This window comes from Eretmochelys imbricata, chromosome 19 (genome assembly GCF_965152235.1).
Source record: "Eretmochelys imbricata isolate rEreImb1 chromosome 19, rEreImb1.hap1, whole genome shotgun sequence".
Classification (NCBI taxonomy): Eukaryota; Metazoa; Chordata; order Testudines; family Cheloniidae; genus Eretmochelys; species Eretmochelys imbricata.
This window is the reverse complement of record NC_135590.1, coordinates 16,636,038-16,656,802: the sequence shown is the minus strand read 5'-3', so window position 1 is coordinate 16,656,802 and position 20,765 is coordinate 16,636,038. Positions and strand designations below refer to the sequence as shown.

General features: G+C 46.3%; 1 protein-coding gene across 1 annotated transcript in view; it reads right to left on the bottom strand.

The window, feature by feature from the left end:
• HIVEP3 (HIVEP zinc finger 3) overlaps positions 1-20,765 on the bottom strand; it is a 405,815-nt gene that overhangs the window by 191,855 nt on the left and 193,195 nt on the right. The window contains exon 3 of the mRNA XM_077837918.1: positions 16,257-16,338. The gene's annotated coding sequence lies outside the window, so the exon portion shown is untranslated. The remainder of the gene's footprint in view (positions 1-16,256; positions 16,339-20,765) is intronic.

Below are 20,765 nucleotides of genomic sequence, written 5' to 3'. Positions count from 1 at the left end.
CATGTTGTTAAAAACAAAAACAAAAAAATAAAACAAAAACCCTAACAACCTTAACTCTGCCCATGTTTGTGAGAAGTCTCCATGTCACATTTATTGTTTGGTTATCAAATCATAGGTTGTTCATATGGATAAGTTGTTGTACAGTGCCTCTCTCCTTGAAAGGTAGAAAACATGTTTCAAATGTAACTTGATAGCAGTGCATGCACAATAGAGATATATTGGGTTCAGACATTGACAGCAGAATATAGGTTTCTATTTCAGATGTGTAATCATTTTGATGTTTTAAACACTTTAAATAATGATAAAGGAATATATCTAATCATGTATTTATTCTAACTGCAATACTGTTCACAGTGAGTCGGTATGCTACATTATAAATTCTCTACAGATAATTTTAAAAAGTCTGGTGTTTCTTAAATTGTCTTATCAAGGAGTTAAAACATTAAAATGCATTAAAAATGTGTCTGCCAGTCTTGAACAATCCCTAAACCAGACAACTGTAGAAGCCCACTCCTCAGCCCCTCTGATAGCCATTCTATATCAATCTTTGAGTTCAGAAATTTGTGCTTATAACATTCATATCTAAACGAAAACCATTGTCCTGTAGTGTACAGCATTCATCTACACAGTTCTAGTTATTCCACTTCTGAAATTTCAAAAGAACAGTGGCACCATACAGTATAGTTGTAACAATATTAAACCCATGAATATGATGGACAGTTGGTTTTGCTGAAATGGAGGATGAAACATTTTTGTCGTATCATTTAAAAAAATCTGTGTACTGTGATTTAATAGGTTTCAGAATATACTGAAAAAATACATGATGGGCAGAGCTATGGTTGCTGTGCTTTTGTTGTTGTTTTCAAATGCACCTAAGTGTACTTATTTAATTATTACATATGAGGGAGGAAGTGATCATGTTGAAGGACAAAGTTTGAAGGAGAATCTCAACTCCAAATTTCCTATATTTTTCTTGTTTGTGTACTTTTTTTTTTAGGAGGGATGTTTTTGTTTTTCTTATGAATGGAGCTCAACAACTTTCATGTTAACATTTTAAGTTAAGTTTTAAACCTGCAAAATATATACTCCTTTCATTTTGGGGTCATAGAATTATAGAATCTCAGGGTTGGAAGGAACCTCAGGAGGTCATCTAGTCCAACCCCCTGCTCAAAGCAGGACCAATCCCCAATTAAATCATCCCAGCCAGGGCTTCATCAAGCCTGACCTTAAAAATATCTAAGGAAGGAGATTCCACCACCTCCCTAGGTAACGCATTCCAGTGTTTCACCACCCTCCTAGTGAAAAAGTTTTTCCTAATTTCCAACCTAAACCTCCCCTACTGCAACTTGAGACCATTACTCCTTGTTCTATCATCTGCTATCACTGAGAACAGTCTAGATCCATCCTCTTTGGAACCCCCTTTCAGGTAGTTGAAAGCAGCTATCAAATCCCCTCTCATTCTTCTCTTCCGCAGACTAAACAATCCCAGTTCCCTCAGCCTCTCCTCATAACTCATGTGTTCCAGTCCCCTAATCATTTTTGTTGCCCTCCGCTGGACTCTTTCCAATTTTTCCACCTCCTTCTTGTAGTGTGGGGTCCAAAACTGGACGCAGTACTCCAGATGAGGCCTCACCAATGTCGAATAGAGGGGAATGATCACGTCCCTCGATCTGCTGGCAATGCCCCTGAGTGTACAGTAACAGAACTTTAGTCCAATGTACCTTTAAATACTTTTTTAAAAAGCAAGATATGATGAGCTGTAATCTAAAACCAGAGAGATACATACAATTGAAACAGTATCTTTGTTCTTTTCCCTGATGAGCCTCCCAAATGTCTTGCTGATTTTTACTAGTTTCTGTTGTAGGTTCCAGTGGATCTTCACTGTCTGAGAGCCAAAAAGACAGAGACTAAAAATGCCAAAGTGGGGTGTTTTAGTGTTATGATGAATCACCTCTGTAATATCACTAACCTAGCTGTAGTAGTCAGATTCAGACCACATAAAAGAAGACCCCCCCCCCTTAGTGCAAGCAGATGTTCCTCTGTCCATGTGAAATATGGCTCCTCCAACTCAAGTTCCTAAATGCTAGATGTATAAATCTTGCAGAGACACAGGATGCAGCCTGAAATACTGTGCATCTCCAGAAAATTAATGTAAAAGAGCTGATACATTTAGAAGAAAATGATTCTTGCAAAGGTTTTCTGCATTAATACACATTTTAACTTTCCAGACCCAGGGAGAGTTTTGTACATAAACTTGCTGAGCAACTCAGTGCAGTATGAGTTGGCATCTTGGGAAAGGCTGCTAAGAATAGGCCCTTGGGTCACCACAGCAAAATACTCAAATATGCATGTAACTATTTTGGAGCTAACAGAACCTGAACCCCAGTCTTCTGACCATATATATATATCTCATAGTAAAATGACTGATCAAGTATTCTACAATTGGTTAGTAACATAGTAAAAGCATTCTGATTGGTTAATAATTAAATCACACAGTGTTTTAATATCATGGCCTGCAAACAGAAGAGCAACTTGCAGCTCCTGAGCTGCAGTCTGAGTATCACTGAGCAGAACAAGTTTAGCAGTCATCGGCAGTAGCAGGGAAAACACCTACTTTTAGAACGTATGAACAGATGCAGAACGATGAGAGCCAGGAAAAGGCTTTGTCATCCAAACTTTACTAGTAAGTAAATTGGACCATCTCTGACTGGCATATTTCAGAGTTAGTGTTGGCTTAGCAAGTGTCATGTAACATTTGACAGCACTTGTGCACTTAACAGTAATAAAAGAAGATGTCATTGAACAGTTCCAGGCCATGCGAGAGAGACTTCTCTGCACAGTCTCAACCAAAGTTATGTACCCACTTATGCCAAATAAACAGTATCTTGAGCCACACATCAGGAGCATGGCATAGCACTAAACCCAACGACAACTGCCTTGTATGTGTCCTCACTATGCTCTTTGTTCTGCATCACGCACAAGTGCAGTCCAAAGAAGTCCATTAGAGTCGGAATGGACGGTGGGGTTCATGCTAGCAGATCCTTGAGCTGCATCAGGGCATAGCAGGTCTCTAACAGTGGAGAAAGCAAGAATGGCCTTCTTCAGACAGTCATTTGGCAGCACAAGATCTGAAGGCTGGAGGCACTCATCTAGTGAATGAATTCAAATCTGCACCACTACCTCCTAGCTGCTGGCAGATTCTGTCTTACACCTCTGTAGCATGGTTAGATTTCTCTTGGATGAATTCAGCCTAAAATAACTAATCCAAAGCCTCAAGGTGCCAAGAGCTGCCAATCCCATTCTGCTCGTAAAACTATGAGCTCTGGACAGAAATGGGAAAAAAGGTGCGTGGGTGGGGAGAATGCATGGAGATTAATCCCAAAACAACACTCCAAAGCTACACGTTTAATCCCGTAAAAATGTTACAACAAAAAGCTCTATGGTTACTTACTTAGCACTGGTACAAAGTTAAAGGCAGTCCAGTAAAAATACAGCCTTATTCTGGTAAGGAATCATCCACACATTTTAATGTGCCACCTGCATATATTGCTCTACAAGGTCCGAAATATAAACAAGCAGCCCTTTCCTGGCTGTTAAAATGAACACTACCTCAGCTTGTTCTCGGAGCAAGCCAAAATTATAGCTGTTTGGAGATCAGAAACATTTTAGGGTGGGACACCTTTTACTCTCTTCTTTTTACAGTGTTTGTAGTTTTATGAATAAAGCATTCATTGTACCCACACCCCAAAGACATCAAGTTCAGAGGGTAAACTAAAATTAGCAGTAAGTATGCTCTTGAAACTGTCAGAAAAACAGATGGTTCCTGATGTGTGTTACAAATTCTGTAGGCACAGCAGCATCACTGAAAAGGCTGTGTTATTTTCTGCACCCTTTGTGCACAGTTATAGCGAGTTAATGGCTTTGTATATATGTGACATACCATTGTTTACTTGTCTGCAGGACTACCTGTTCCTGCCGTGCTCAGCATTGTAAATTTGCTCTGGTGCACGCATTCCTGATCACACTGCTTATGGGAGCCAAGAAAATTTCATGATCATAGAACCGTAGGGCTGGAAGGGACCTCGAGAACTTGTCCAGTCCACCCCTCTGCACTGAGCCAGGACCACATAAACCTAGACCATCCCTGACAGGTGTTTGTCAACCTTTTCTTAAATACCTCCAGTGATGGGGATTCCCTTGGAAGGATATTCCAGAGCTTAACCCCTATAGTTAGAAAATTTTTCCTAATATCTAACCTAAATCTCCCTTGCTGCAGATTAAGCCCATTACTTCTTATCCTACCTTCAGTGGAGATAGAGAACAATGGATCACCGTCCTCTTTACAACAGCCCTTAACATATTTGAGACAGTTATCAGGTCTCCCCTCAGTCTGCTTTTCTCCAGACTGAACGTGTCCAGTTTTTTTAAACCTTTCCTGACAAGTCAGGTTTTCTAAACTTTTGATAATTTTTGTCGCTCTCCTCTGGACTCACTCCAATATGTGAACTGGACACAGAACTCCAGCAGAAGCCTCACCAGTGCGGAGAAGAGTGGGACAATTATTCCCATGTCTTACATATGACACTCCTGTTAGTACACCTTAGAAAAGATATGAGCCTTTTTTTTGCCATTGCATCATATTGTTAACTCATATTAAATTTGTGATCCATAATAACCTCGAGATCCTTTTCAGCAGATTGTCACCGAGCCAGTTATGTCCTGTTTTTAGTTGTGCATTTAATTTTTCCTTCCTAAGTGAAGTACTTTTTTACTGAATTTTGTCTTGTTGATTTCAGTTCAATTCTCTAAATTGTCAAGGTATTTTTTTGGAGTTCTAATCTTGTCTTCCAAATTGCTTGCAACCCCTCCCAGCTTGGTGTCAACCACAATTTTTATACGCATATAAATTCCATTATCCAAGTCATTAATGAAAATATTGAATCATACCAGAACCAGGACTGACCCCTATGGTAACCCACTAGATATGCCCTCCCAGTTTGACATTGATAACCATTCTTTGAGTATGGTCTTTCCACCAGTTGTGCACCCACCTTACAGTAATTCCATCTATATTTCCCTAGTTTGCTTATGAGATTGGGGGGACAGTATCAAAAGCTTTACTAAAATTAAAGTAAAAAGTATTTTCCACTGAACGCATCCGATGAAGTGAGCTGTAGCTCACGAAAACTTATGCTCAAATAAATTGGTTAGTCTCTAAGGTGCCACAAGTACTCCTGTTCTTTTTGCAAATACAGACTAACACGGCTGCTACTCTGAAACCTAAAATTAAAGTGTAACTATGTGAATAATTAATGTCCTAAAGACCCCAAAATCCTTTATAGGTAGTATAAGCCTGTGATCATGCGTATTAGGACTGGAGGCCCCCTACTGGAGGCCTCGTGGGCCTACCACACCACACCCCAGAAAAGAGCAGTGGAGGTGGGTCCTCCAAGCTGCCTAGAGTGCTGTGTGGGACAGAGCCAATCAGAAAGAGGCTGCAGGGAAGAAGCCAATTAGGGCCCACCAGGCTTATATAAAAGGAGCTGCAAGGCCAGAGTGATTTCAGTCTGCTGGCAGGGACTGAGGGAGCAAGAGGTGCTCCTGGCTGGCTGCAAGGGCTAAGGCAGGCAGGCAGTTACTGGCAGAGACTGGGGGAGCAAGAAAGGTGCTCCTGGCTGGCTGCTGGAACTCATAGAAGACAAGGGCCCAGGTCCCGCCCAGCAGTCACTGGGGAAGTGGCTAGGCCCTGAGAAAGGGCTTTGAAACAGGCCCAGGGAAGTTAAACCTTGATACACCCCTGGAAGGGGATGGAAGTGAGACTGACTGAGCTGGAGAGCTGGGATCCATGAACAAAATTCAAGAGGAGTGGCTCAGCTGGAGAGCTGGGATCACTGAGGACTCAAGTGAAGGTAGAGTCTCCAGAGAGGAAGCCCAGGGGGTGCTGCTCCGCTCCAGAGCAGGAACCTTTGTAAGCTAGCCAGACCCCAACAGAAGGTACCGTGATGGGCCCTAATAGACTGTTAAAGGACTGACTCCAGGGAGAGTTACAGGACATGACTGATGGAATGGGGATAGGCTCAACTGGACACTATACCCCAGAAGGGGCTTATTTTGTTTCACACACAGACTGTGTGTGACTCAGCTGCAGCGCTGAATCCTTGACCCATCTGACGAGTGAAGCAGCTAACGGGGACACCGTGAGCGGAGAAATCAAGGGAGAAAAAGAGCAGGCACGCTCAACCAGGAGGCACTCGTATGAGGTGAATGCACCCTGTTACAATGCCTTACCACAAAAGGCAGCCATCTCTGGTGTGGAGTGTGACATGTATTTAAACAGCACACAGCAATACTACACAAAGCCATACAAACAACAAGGGAGATTCCTTCTTTGCTCCCGCATGAGGCATAGAAGCATCTGGCTATGGGTGCTCTCCCCATTGCCTTGTGCAGGTCCCAAGAAACGGAGACAGGAGCTCCTGGATGTCAGGAAGGTGAAACTCAGCAAGCCCCTCAGCTGGATAGTGTGAGAAACCACAAGACAACAGCTGGGAGGAAAGGGTGAAGGGCCTGCTGTCCCACATAGAAAAATCTAGTGTGGTTGGGAGAGGAAGGCAGCTGCCAACCCCCCTCGTTGAACCTAGGAGAAGGCTGGAGCCTTAACAGCCCAGGGTTATACTTCCACTTGTTTAAATCCTTGTGAGCAAGGACTGTGGCTTTCTTTGTGTCTTGTCCAGGGCTGAGAACACCACCAGTAGCTAACCAATAACAACAAAGCAGCGATGCTAGCAGCCAGTCAGCATACAAGTCCCTCCTTCCCTTTCCCAACCTTTGCTTACATTTCATCTCCTCTACTTGGATTCCAAGGTTTAATAAAGTTTAATCCCAGCATGTCTTGAATTAATTAATTAGCTCTCATTGCAGCCAGGCACCAATTTCAACAGTTACACTGTTACTCACAGAAGGGTTCAGAGATTGGCTGCATTTATTCTACAAGCAGGCATAGCTACAGACCCTATGAAAGATTAAAAATGTTACAGAACCAAGCCGACTACAAGGAAAGCAGGTTTAGTTTCAAGGCATTTTAATTCTTCCCTCTCTTTAATTTCCTTGCCCCCACCCCACCAGAGGCATCTACAGATATAATTTGTTTATATTCTGGGTGTGATCTCAACCTGGCTTGGATGTCTGATGTGTCCCAAACTACTACCATGGAAAAGGAGGGGTCACCACTGAATACGCAGGCCAAGGAGCACAGCACTCAATGGGAGGGGGATTTTTTCACCTATATATTTAGTTTTTGTGTCTCAGACTACACAAGTCTAGATTTAGGGGTTCTCTGCCCCCACCCAATCAATAGGCTGCAACATCAAGTACTAGGAATGCTTAAACTGTAGATCTCCTCAGATTTTATACTGATCCCCAGGAGATATTTCAGTGATCTGGATTTACTGCACTAAACACAGGGGTTGTAGCCTGTTCTCTTGACCAGCATAAGGAAATTGGCAAGGGAGTTTGTAAGACAGTGGGATGAGTTAGCAGGAAAAAAGTCTCCGTCAGTAAGATCTTTTCCTCAAGGATCAGTGTTTGTAGCAAAGTAGGAAATTTTCTTGATGCTTTGTATGAGTGCTGGGTGTGCCTCAATTTCCCCTATGTGCTGCAAGTTTAATGAGGTGGTAGAAGAGGGTGTTGTTGCACAGGGCCAGGTGTGATCTTGCCTAGCAGCTGGGACCCTGGGTAATGGCCCGGTCAGGGTGAAATTTAGCAACTGGTGACCCGGAGGCCCATCCCATCTTGGAAGCCAGTCGGTTTTGGCCAGTGAGAGCACAAAGGGCTGAGGAGAGGGGGCCATTGTGATCTGGCCAGCCAGTTTCAGCGAGTGAGGGAACAAAGGACGGAATAGAGAGGGCCCAGGTGATCTGTTTTCCCAGAAAAGAAGGCAAAGAATGGAGGAGGGACTGTTGGGAAGCTGATAGGGTGGTCGGCTGGAAGGACGTCACAGCAGGACTAGGAACAAAGAGGGCCTGGGCCCAAACTGGACTGGGACAGACCCACGTGGATGGTGCTCAGGCTTCCTAGGCTTGCAGGCTCTGAGAATGGCTTGTGCTGGGTTCAGACGTTCAAGAAACCTCTCTCTTTTACGTTGGCTGAGAGTCCCTGCAGTCAGAGATCGGGGTGGCATTGCTTCCTCTGGGTTGTGGAGGCCCCGGGGACCCAGAGCAAGTGGACTGTCTGAGCAGGCTCATGGATTGAGACAGGCATGCTGAAGGCTCAGAGAGGTGTAGTTCCAGGAGGTAGCGGAGCCAAGGGCTTAACCCCCAAGAGAGACTGTGACTCCTGAGGAGGGATGTCCCCCTGAAAGGTGTTCCTCACAAAGACCATGTGGAGCCGAGAGTGCACGGACCCAGTGGAATAACAGTGCTTATAACAAGTAAAATAAGAAAGCCAAACTTCCCAGCTCAGGGTTCAGCCCAGTCACACGATCCCAGAGGGTGCTGCCCAACCTTCCCTGTGCCAGCTGAGCTAGCTCACTCCTTCTTCAGCCAGTGCCTGTGCCCTGGTAGAGATGCTATTTTCAGATTTCGCAGAGACTTTGTTTTGTAACAGAACAGCAGCTTGCAAAGCTGCTATCCACACCCTCTCCTCTCCCCAAGGAAACCCAAGATGATGGCGCTGAAGCATGACGGCTTTGCAGAGCAATAGCCTGCAGCTTCATTCTGCACCAGTCTGTCTTCAAGCCCCTACAGAGCTAGGATCACCATCACTGGGCTGTGCTACACTCCAGTCAATCTGGCCCATTCCTTTCTATTGCTGCAGTAGGAGCCTCTGCACCACTTGTCAGTTTTGCCTTTGCGCTTTCACTATTAAAAGGTAAATCTCCCAGTTCATGCCATGTTCACTGTATGTGCTGACTGCCCGTAACAAGCAGGCTTTCGGTTCTGTAAGGTCCATTTCTGCTCCTGTTGCTGATTCCTGATCTGATGTGTCATCTGAGCATGCAGCACATTAGTGACATTACAGCCACCATGGACTGCCACTGAAGCCCAGAACCAATCGACAGAGCAGTTTGTCACGTGTAAGTGCACAGTTTGAACAAGAGGTTGCTATATTCTGCCCTTTGAAATGGAAAATCATCAATATAAAATATTTGTAAAACTACTCTCTATATATTTTCAACAGGACTTCACCAACTTCCTCATGCAGGCTCGTTCTATGTTCCCATGGTGGGATACACAGTGAATGCTGGGACATCACAGTGAGGCAGGATCCAGTGATCAGAGCAGGGCTAGATTTCAGGGAGATTTTTAAAAAGACAACAGGTATAAATGGGTTTCCGTTCTGAAAAGGGACTGTAAAAATGTCATTGTGTGGCCCCATACCTTCAACTCAAGTGTGTCCAGGCTACAAGTAAAAAAAGAAAAAGTTTTGTTTTTAAATGTGCCAGTACCACGGATTCCCTTGGGATCAGAGAGTCAGGCTAAGTTCTTTCCTTCTTGCATATCATCATCAATAATAAAGGGTCTGCAGGGTCAAATTATGCCCACAGTGACACCTGTGATCATAGAATATCAGGGTTGGAAGGGACCTCAGGAGGTCATCTAGGCCAACCCTCTGCTCAAAGCAGGACCAATCCCCAACTAAATCATCTCAGCCAGGGCTTTGCTACTCCAGTCTCTTTGCTGGGTTAGCACAGATGTAAGTGATTCAAACTCAAAGGCTTCTGTTGATACACAAGGGAGGACAGACTCCAGCTCCCTCTCCCAGAGCTATGTTGGCTCTGCAGGGCTAACGGGAGGAAAAGCATAAAAAATGTATTTTTGTCACTAAAGTCCGAAGCATGCAGGGGGCAGATCTGCTGAGTAAGGAGGAGTCAGTTTTAGAGGAGAAGCACACTTTACGGTAATGCTGTGCTTGCCACCAACCCTTTTAGCCAGGCGACTGGGGGCTTTCAGTTTATTTTGAGTTGCAATTCTGTAATTTCCCTTGGCAACTTGCTTTAACAGCCAGATTTATGCAGTGTGTTTCTGGGGTATAAACCATACTTGCCAATTTTCACATGATATATAAGCACCCCAACTTTCACAATAAGCCAAAAATCAAGCTAATCCCATTTCAAAACAAGCCAATCCCTAAAAACCGCAACACTCTATGTGACTAGATCCGGCGTGCAGTCTGGGACTGTGGTGGGCCCGCTGTGCACCCGACTCTCCCCCCTTGCTCCTGCTTGCCACACCATTTACTGCGATGACCCCCCCTTGCCGGGAACCAATCAAAGAAAAGAAGCAACAAGCCAAACAAGTGTAAGCAGGGGAATACTCCCGCTATTGTGGGGAACTTTCCTGGCTTCTGTACTACCCCGGTGAAGTGGGCTAGCGAAAGGATCCGAGTCCTCGCTCCCACTTCCTTTACCCAGTGGCCTCCCTGCCCTTGAGGACTCCCCTTCCACCCTCCTGCCTGGCAGAGTCCTCGCAACCCCAACAAGGATGGGCCCAGGATTCCTGGGGGGCTTGACCCCCAACCCTGCTGTGGTCACCTACGACAGGAGCTAGGGTGTCCCCACTCCGGGGTACTCTCTCTGCACTGGGCACTTCTTTGACCCACTGACCATTACACACAAGTTAAAGCAAATGCAAGTTATTTAATCAACAATTAATTTTAAAAACAATAAGAGAAAAAGGGAAAGGTTAAAGGAAAGACATCACCCCGCTCTGTGGCAGGGAACATCACAAACAGTGTCTCTGGAATGTCAGGGCAGTTCACAGTCTGTTCCTTGTAAGTCCCAGCCCTTCTTCTCAGGCCCTGGCCGTGCTGCAGGGATGCTGTGGGTTGGACACTCACTCTGGTGGTGGCCACAGGCTCTAGGTGGCAGGGCCCTTCTTCCCAGTGTTGCCCCCACCCTGTTGGGGTTACCAGTCCCCCTCAGAGTCTGGCCTGCAGAGCCTCCTGGCTGAGGCGCCTCCCTGTGCTGGGTCCACTGCCCAGGGTCCCCCCTGCTCTTCCCAGCTGCACTTCCCAGCTGCTCACGACACCCAGCTCCAGACGGCTCCAGCCCCAGCTCCAGCTCGACTCTGCCTCAGCACGGTTGCTGCTCTGCCTGGGCTGCTTCTTTGGCCCCTCTGGCTCTGGTTGCTGCAGCTCTGCTCCCAGGACAGGTCTGATCTGCCGGCTGCTTCTGTGACTCTGCTCCCAGCACTGACCTGCTTCCTGGGCTGCTTTTCTGGCCCCTCTGGCTCTGGTTGCTGCAGCTCTGCTCCCAGGACAGGTCTGCTCTGCAGGCTGCTTCTGTGACTCTGCTCCCAGCACTGACCTGCTTCCTGGGCTGCTTTTCTGGCCCCTCTGGCTTTGGGGCTGCAGCTCCACTCCCAGGAAAGGATCTGCTCTCTCTGGATCTGGCACAGCTCAGCTCGGGCCCCTGCTTTCTCCTTAGCTCGGCCCCACTCTGTCTGACCCAGGCAATTCCAGCTCACACAGAGGACGGGACCTCCCTGGCCTCCTGACTCCCTGATTAGCCTGCCCGCCCTGTCATTCAGGCTCACCTGGAGCATTGGCCTTTCCCCATTGTTCCTGGGGACTATCAGTCTCAGGGTCCTGGTTTCCCATAGACCCTTCCCCTTTTAGTACTGGGAGCTAGCCAACCAAAACACCCCCCACTGAATGTTAGTAAGGGGCAACAGTCCCCTTACACAAGCAACAAGCTACAAGCCAAAAACTTGCCAACCAGCAACTCACAAGCCAATTAAGCCAAAAACAAGCCCAATTTCTATGGTTTTTTTTGTGGGTTTGGCATGTCTGGTATAAACCCTCACAACTGGTACCACATCAGTGCAGAGTTCATGCCCTCTGAAGCAGACTAGTGATGCATCTCTGCCCAGCCATGATCCCAAGATCAATTTCCTTAATGAGGTATGTTTCAGACTTCCTGCAATATTGCAGTAGACAGTGAGGACTCATAAGATATACAGGCAGCACTGGAGTGGTTGCTTGTGGTGCTGAGGATTTACCAGCATGAGGGTCTTGCAGAAGGAAGGGAGATTTGCTGCTGCTCTTGCTGAACGTGATTAATGGGAGGTAGGGGAGGAGCAACTCTTATAGCTTCCCTTGCACATCTTGCCAAGACTTCAGCATCTGCCCTATCACACAATCATGGATGGGAAAGAGCTATTGGCTGCCATCTACTCCATCCCCTGCCAATGCAGGACTGCTCTTTGCAGTACATTTGCTTGCACAATTTCAGCATCTGCCTCTCCGGCTTCCGCCCCCACGTCCCCTACTTGTGTCCCTGCTGTTAACTGCAGCACTTCCCCGTGTCTCAGCTGCTGTTGATCTCTACCACTACTACACCATCATCCTCACCTGCTTCTCCCCCAGCTCTGCGACGACATTTACCCCCACCTTAAACAGAGACAGCCAGGGACTCTGGTGTTGATAGGGAGGAGGGTCTTCTCCCTCATCCCTTCCCTTATCCCTTGTCCTCTAGCTCTGTCTTCCCCTTCTGCTGTTGTTTAGATTTAGCCACCCGAGTCTCCTATCACAAGAAGGGGACGCTCCTTTTATTTTTACGCCAAGGGAACAGAGTCACCCAGAGTGATTTTAACCAAGATTGGTTTTGTTGTTGTCCATTCCCACCTTTTCCACGATCTGGTTTCTATCGAGCGTGACATGGTGCTGATCCCCCAGGCAGCACATCAACCCCCCAAAACAGAGCAGAGCCAAGAGAACGCCTCCTTTTCCTTTTAGCTCCCCCCCACCCGCCTTTCTCAGTGCTGCTAGCCTGAAGAGACGATTACACTGGAGAGCTCAGCTGCCATAGTGATGAGCAGAGTATAGAGTGAATGGATAGAGACAGACAGATGGAGCTTCTGTGAAATAGGGTATAGTCTCTGCTCTGCTCTGCTGTGTGTATGTGTGAGAGAGTGAGTGAGTGAGTGATTTTGAGGTCAGAGACCTCTCCTAAGTTTTGTCTGCTGTCGGCACGCAGGCCAGCAACTCTGATGAAGTGCAGTTAAAAGTTTATTCAGATCCCTTTGTTTCTTTCCCCAGTTGCCAAGAACTCTTTACTCAGCTCCTGGCCGGCCCAGCACCAAAAACACAAGCCTGACTGCGGAAAAAGAGGGAGATGGGGAGGTGGATGGATAGACAGAGGGTGGCTAGACAGAGCAGCAGGGGAATGCATTATCCTGTCATCTCTGGGAACTGACTTCTGAATCCAGACCAGGCTGACGGAACACATCAGTCTTAGCCACTTGTTAAATTAAAGGTCACTGATACAAGGAATTACAAGCTCTGCTGGAACAAGAGGGTGTTGACTGATGAAGCCTGCCCTGGGCTCGCACTAGAGGGGTGCACCTGCAGCTTTCAGGGTGAAAAATCTGTCCCCTTCAATTAATGTCCATTGAGAAGACAAAGGGACTTTGTGCCTCAGACACTAACAGCACCATGTGAGGCTGCCATGCTCTTTGGGAAAACATCAGTCTTGCTCAGACCACAGTCGCATTATTTCCAGGCCAACGGCTTCTCTCCAAGAAAGGCTGCTGCTTTCGCTTCCTCTTCAGCAGCGGCAGCCACACACAAACTGTCTCCTCCTCCCACAACCTTCACCTCCGAAATGGCTTTCCTGCTCCTGCACTCAAGTAGAAAATGCTGCCTCACTGCCCATCCAGTGTCATCGTCTTTTAACAATGACAAGAGACTAAGGTTGTGGTTCAACAAAATATCCTGACTCCAAGGACACCAGTAAATTGCCAAGGGACGCACAACTCTGCAGTTAAAGCCATGTGTTCCCAGGGGGGAGCAATAAAGAGTGTTTTACATGAAAGGATTTTGTTCATCTCTCTCATATGAGCCAAGTGATTCAAATTCATTAAAGACCTAACAGCACAAAATGCACCCTGCAGGTCATGCAATCAGAAAAGGTGATTGTGGCTTGGCTCTGCAATGCTTTTCCACGTGATGATCTGAAAGATCTTTATAAACATTAATTCATTTTCACAATCCCTCTGGGAGTTAGGCAAGTACTGTCCCTATTTTACAGGTGGGGAAACTGAGGCACAGGGTGATTAAATGACTTGCCCAAGGTCAATGAATCAGTTGCAAAGTCAAAGAGACCTTTGTTGCCCTGAGTCCTTTGCTCTTACCACTACACCCCACTGCCTTCCCTTCACTTAAGAAAATGCCAGTCTCTCTGCTTAGAGGAAGAGAAAAGGGTCATTCCTGCTCCACAAACACTGATTCTAAGCATGGACCTTCAGCCATCCTTGCAGGCAGAAGAAACTTCTTGGCTCTGGGTGCTGGCTGGTGACTTTCATAACTGTAAAGTACTCAGTAAAACAATCTAGATACCAACTTTACAACAGCTAGAGAAAATTCTGTCTCCCATTGAGGACACGTCTTGTGGCACAATATATGGCTCATAATTAGACCCATTGTGATATAAGGTTCCCTCATACCCTGTTCTCTCTATAAACAATTTAAGGGGGGGGGTGAACTTGGGGACCTGCTCACTACACTAAAGAAATGAAGACTGGCCCAGGTCATCACTCTGGCCAGGCAATGGAGGGGCAATAAGCTCGCCCCACAATGAGGGCTGCCAAGTGCATCTTGCATGGCACTCATGCTGTTGCGGCAGCAGGTCACTAGAAGTTGCTGCGGGGCCTGCTCTGCCGGGAGCTCCTTTTTCTCTCCGGCACTGCTCCCCCTTCTGGATGACAGAGGGGAAGGAACGGCCAAGAGGTGGCAGCAGCCAGCGGGTCGGGGAGAGGCTCCAGCACCCTCCCAGTCAGACAGCCCCAACCCCAGGCTTCGGCCTCCCAGACTCCCAGCCAGATTCCCCTCAGTCCCCAGTGTAACCCCAGCCCCCAGAGAAAGTCCCAAATTGGCCCTCTTATCCCCCGAGAAACTCCCTCAGTTCCCAGCTTACTCACCAGACAATGAGCTCACATCTCCACAAAGTTCTCAGCTTCCATGCGCCTCTCCACCTTGTCCATCCCCCCCACAGTTCAGTCAGCGCCAGCCATCTACCCAGACGCTTTCCAGCACTCACCCCACCTCCAAGCTCCAGAGACCCTACCACTGTCCAGCACCCACCCATCTGTACCCTCATACCCTTCACCATTCACCCCACCATCTACCTGAGCTCCCCACACATATCCGCAACCCAGATGACAAGTTCTGTGCAGCTCCAAATACCACCCACCACTGCTTGGGGCAGGGTGTGTTGACCACAAATGGAGGTTTATGGTCCTATGGAAATAATTAGCACATGTACAGACTTGCTCATTCTATAACTTGCATGCAACATCACATGTGGAGCTGCACAAACCTTGGCAGCTGTGCCCACTGCATGGCTGCGCACGGGTTGCTCACCACAGCAGTCCCTGCGACCTCTGAAGGAGGACTTGGAAAAGGAGAGGCTTGCAAGAGATGGAGCCAAGGCCCTGCCTTTGCCATCTACTCCCCAACTCCTGCAGCAGGGGCAGTGCAGAAGGAGAAGCAATCTGTGCTCTTTTCATGGATTGAGAAGATGGTTTTCCCCCTTGCCCAAAAAGCAGTGCCCACCCAGTCCCTCCAGTGCTCCACCAGGAATGGGTGGTCTCCACACTTCCCCCCATGCAGGCACATGGGTATAAAGCTAGAATCTAGCCCTTTGTTTTGTACAGAGTCTATCCAGGGAAGATACCAGTACCACAAGAACTTTGGTAAATACCCACTGGAGCTATGAGCAAGCTAAAGGGTGGGGCTTTGTATCATAAGTGAAACAGAGGAACCATCTGTGGGAAGGCCAGAGGAGCACATGTAGATAGACTTTGCAGACTTCTGTGCAGAGGGAACCTCTCTGAGAGATGGCAGCTAAGGTCGCCTGCACCATTTCCATTTTTATATTTGAATCTTTTCACAAATTCGTAGAAAAACTTCAGCTCCTATAGGGATCCCATGTTCATCTCACAGTTTAAGTATCTCCACTGGAAGACAATATCTGACACTACAGTGGTCTTTACTCTAGCCAAGAATGGTATAACAAGATCCTATGGCTGGAAATTGAAGCTAGAGTGGAGACAAAGATGGGCTGACCAGAAGCCCTGCAACATGGCCCCAGAATGGCTGCATCCTCGTGAAGGCTTTGTAGACTCCGCTCTCCAGACAGTCTTTCCAAGTCATTAGAGCACATCTCCAGTGATATTCACCAAAACAAGCCATCACTATGGACAGCCACCAACTCATGGGAGGCAACTCACCACCCAAATGGCCTCCACGTCTCTTACCTGGTGAGCTGCCGCTACAGAGTCATTTCTCTGAAGTCGCAGTAACACTCAGGCATTAGTACGGTGATCTCTGAAAGGGAGCCTGTGGGGACGAAGAGAGAGAGACGTCAAAATGTAGTTACCCAGGTTTCCTTTGAATCAGAAAACAACACACGTTAAGTGATCATACTCTCAAACTTCAGGTTTCAGAGTAACAGCCGTGTTAATCTGTATTCGCAAAAAGAAAAGGAGTACTTGTGGCACCTTAGAGACTAACCAATTTATTTGAGCATAAGCTTTCGTGAAGTGAGCTGTCGAAAGCTTATGCTCAAATAAATTGGTTAGTCTCTAAGGTGCCACAAGTACTCCTTTTCTTTTTGCAAATACTCTCAAACATACACACACAACCAACACACCCTCCCCAGGTACTCCAGTCACTCCCAGACCTTGCCGCTACCTTTCCTCACTAATATGCAGCAGGCTTTTTCTTTCTCCACTCTGCTGTTTCCACACTCCCATCTCTCACCCGGCTCCATTTTTCACCCCATTCTTGCATGGGATTTTGTTCTCCCTACCCCAGTCCCTACACCCTCTCTATGTGGGACATGAACCTAAGATCATTCCAGTTAGAGCTGAACTTGTGACGCTTCCAGCATGAGTACTGAATTAGACCAGACCTGTTCACCAAGCCCCTACTTTTAGTTCTCCTCCTTCACGTTCTGGTATTGTGGGGTCACTGTTCCATCAGTGGGGTTCAGTAGTGTTTGCTCTGAAATAGTGCCCACAGAACGATGGTGTCACATAGAGCCAGGCTTTTTATGTGCATTTAAACGGATTTATTTCCAACCACAGAGGCAGGGGAGGAAACCTTTGAAACAAACTGATTGTTGGTGGCCAAGACCAGGGAACTGGGTCGTTGTGGACTCCCGGTCTTAGGGGGCACTATCAAAGGGAACAGTGATGGATTCCTGAAGCTGGTAGACAAGCTGTAGTGAAGCTCTTGCTGAAGACAGTGCTGACTGCCTCTCAGATGCTGAAACTAATCTCTGGTATGCACTCCTCTGATGGGGCGTTCACCCCACCCCACTCCTGAGGGGGTTAAAATGGGATGCTTGATCTGATGGGCTGCACCGGGGTGAGGTGTAGGCTGGAAATACAGCCCTAACTGACCTGAAGCCCAGCTAGACAGGAAGAAGAGGGGCTTGTATAAAGCCAGGGAGAGCAGGAAGGGGCCCTGGGGGAGAGAGTTGGCAGTCACTCTCACGGTTGAGAAAAAGGAGTAGGAAGAAACCAAGGGGAAAACAGCAGCCAGGGTGAGACGACAAGGACCCTAGCTGCTGATTGTAAAGTCTCGGAAGATGCACGCACACAGCTCCCAGTGAAGCTATGCAAGTGCATCTCCTGGGCTAATTGGCAATGGGAAGCTGGAGTAAGCTGATGGCTTAGGGAGGAGAGCCAGAAGGATGGGACTGGCTCCAGAGATGCAGTTGCAGTCAGTAAGAAGGGCAGTTGTGCAAAAGTTCAGGAACTGGGGAAGATCCAGTCTTTTCAAACTGGGGGGACGGAAGGCCAGATAGTTGTCTTCATCGGCTCACTGCAGTGAATTCCTCCTCGGCATTCTAAGGGGTGTTTATAACCAGGCGATTATTTAGGACAAAGTGGGCTAAATTTTACTAGACAACGTGCACCCCGTCACAAAAACGTACCCATGAAAAGAGTCTTCAAATGGCTGCTCAGATCCGTTTAATGCAGATCTAAGGAAAAGACAATATGGTTCCAGGAATAACAGCAGCAAGAGGAAGCCTCTGACAGCTGCCATTGTGCAGTGTCAATGAAAGTGCCTTCAGACAGCCCCTGCAGAAGGGCTATGCTGTCAGTGCATACTAAACCTGCCAGGAAGTGTCACATCAGCTGGCTTCGCTCTCCAGTACATGCTAGTTAGAACAGCTACAGTATTGTTGCATAAATCTGAACTTCCGTCTGTTCTGACCAATGTCCAGAATCTCCAGAAGGGGAGCAGCCCCGATGAGAGAAATGTGTGTGAAAGCATCGAGGTGGGACAGGTTGCATGTGCGCATGCAAATGAGAGAAAGAAGGAGGCACAGCGAGAATCTATGGGAGAAATTAAAGACAACTGTAAGACTCTGCCCTCATACAGCACCTTTTGTTTGAGGGTTTCTAAGCTCTTTATAAATGTTAATTAATTCTCACAAAAGACCTGTGAGGTGGGCAAGTAACATTATCTGTTTTTACAGATGGGGAAACTAAGGCATAAAGTCCCAATGTCATTGTGCCAGAACCAAAAATAGAACCCAGAATTTTTGAGCCCAGGTCCTATGCCCCCTTTACTGCACTATGCTTCTTCCCAGACCTTTCTGAAAATACACACTGACATGGTCATTCTCCTCGGCCATTTAGGTCATTTTGCTTTTGTATGTGAGAAGGAAGAACTACAAAGTCAATTCTTACTACAAGGGTTTAATAAAAATGGACATCTTAAGGTTTCTTCATAATTCTTCAAGTCATTTTCTCCACTATCCATGCCACTGAAAATAAAACATGATTAAATAACTTATTGGAAATTGAAATCTGACCCCCTATTAATGTTTTTCTTCCATTGTGCACACACATACACGCACAGTACATACGATATCACATACAAACTTACTGGTACTATAGGGCTGATCATAAGCATTGGGATTGTTCACACTGGTTTAATATAAAAAACTAAAGCATTTGTTCTGAAGGAAAAATCTGCACAGAAAGAACAACATCTAATTGGGAACAAAGAAAAACCTGTTGAATTTTGAGGCTTTCAACTGTCTTTTAAGGACAAGTCTTAGTGAATTTAACAGGGATGAAACCAATAGGTCTATAAAAAAAAACTTTACAGAGTTCTATAAAAATAACTTTAACAGCCCACAGGATTTACTAGAGAATGAGGTCCTTTTTATAGGTTTTTTGAACCTGCCTATGGAATTCTACAATATGGATATATTTCTCTTAAATTCTATAGGCTATGTCACAAACGTTGGAAAAGTTACCATTTTCTATTAAATTCCGTAGGACTTCATTGTCCCTTTCACTAAAATAAGTCTACCCACCTTCTTGAGAATTATTTAGTAGGCAATCAAATTTCTGTAACCTGCTGACATTCCTTCCCACAATGCCTCTGTCCTTAGAAAGCTAGAAGTGTTTATAAAAGGCCAGAAAAAGCTCACTGCAAGCAAAGTGTATTGAATATAGTATGTGTAACCTGAAATTTACATTTCCCCCTCTAGTTTAGGAACTGCAGTTTCTGGAAGGCTCAAGATCCAATTTTAATCCAATGCCCTCCATTCCCAAATAAATTGTATTATCTACAATAAATACTCCAGCCCTCTCCGTGTTTTGTTTTCCCTTTGAATCTCAGGATCACACTACTTGCAGGAGAGAATTATGTGGGAAAAAATTTTACTTTCCCAGTGGCTTTAAGATCTGTATATGTTCTGCTTAGGTCTTTACCTTATGGGTAAAGGTCTGTTTTTCTATCTAGGTGATTAAGACCCAGCCATCACCAATGTGTGGGAGAGCCTGACAAAAATTACTAACGTAGCGATAGGCACAGATGTCTAAGTCTGCACATAGACTTAGAGTTCTGCATGTGTGCAGCCTGTATAATATCAGAAGTGAGACTGCATGCTAAAACCATCCAATGCTTCAGCAGCCAGGCTGCATATGTCTTTATAGCATATTCTTATAGTGCTGTACAGTGAGAAAGTGTTTTACGAATCAACTTTCAAATGTATTAAATATCAATTGAACTTTTACAGACATTTTTAAAGGGCCCTAAGTGAAACTGCGCAGTAAAAATAACAGTACAGTAAACAATACTTTCTGGTTATCTGGCACCTCCCATCTGATGCTCTGAAAGCAGTTTTACAAACGTTAAATAATTTAGCATCATAGTGCAGCTAGGACATGGGTATTATTGGACTATAAGGTGGATAGAAAGTTGGCTAGATTGTCGGGCTCAACGGGTAGTGATCAATGGCTCCATGTCTAGTTGGCAGCCGGTATCAAGCGGAGTGCCCCAAGAGTCAGTCCTGGGGCTGGTTTTGTTCAATATCTTCATTAATGATCTGGAGGGTGGCGTGGATTTGCAGATGACACTAAACGGGGAGGAGGTAGATATGCTGGAGGGTAGGGATAGGATACAGAGGGACCTAGACAAATTAGAGGACTGGGCCAAAAGAAATCTGATGAGGTTCAACAAGGACAAGTGCAGAGTCCTGTACTTAGGACGGAAGAATCCAATGCACCGCTACAGACTAGGGACCGAGTGGCTAGGCAGCAGTTCTGCAGAAAAGGACCTAGGGGTTACAGTGGACGAGAAGCTGGATATGAGTCAACAGTGTGCCATTGTTGCCAAGAAGGCTAACGGCATTTTGGGCTGTATAAGTAGGAGCATTGCAGCAGATCGAGGGACGTGATCATTCCCCTCTATTCGGCATTGGTGAGGACTCATCTGGAGTACTGTGTCCAGTTTTG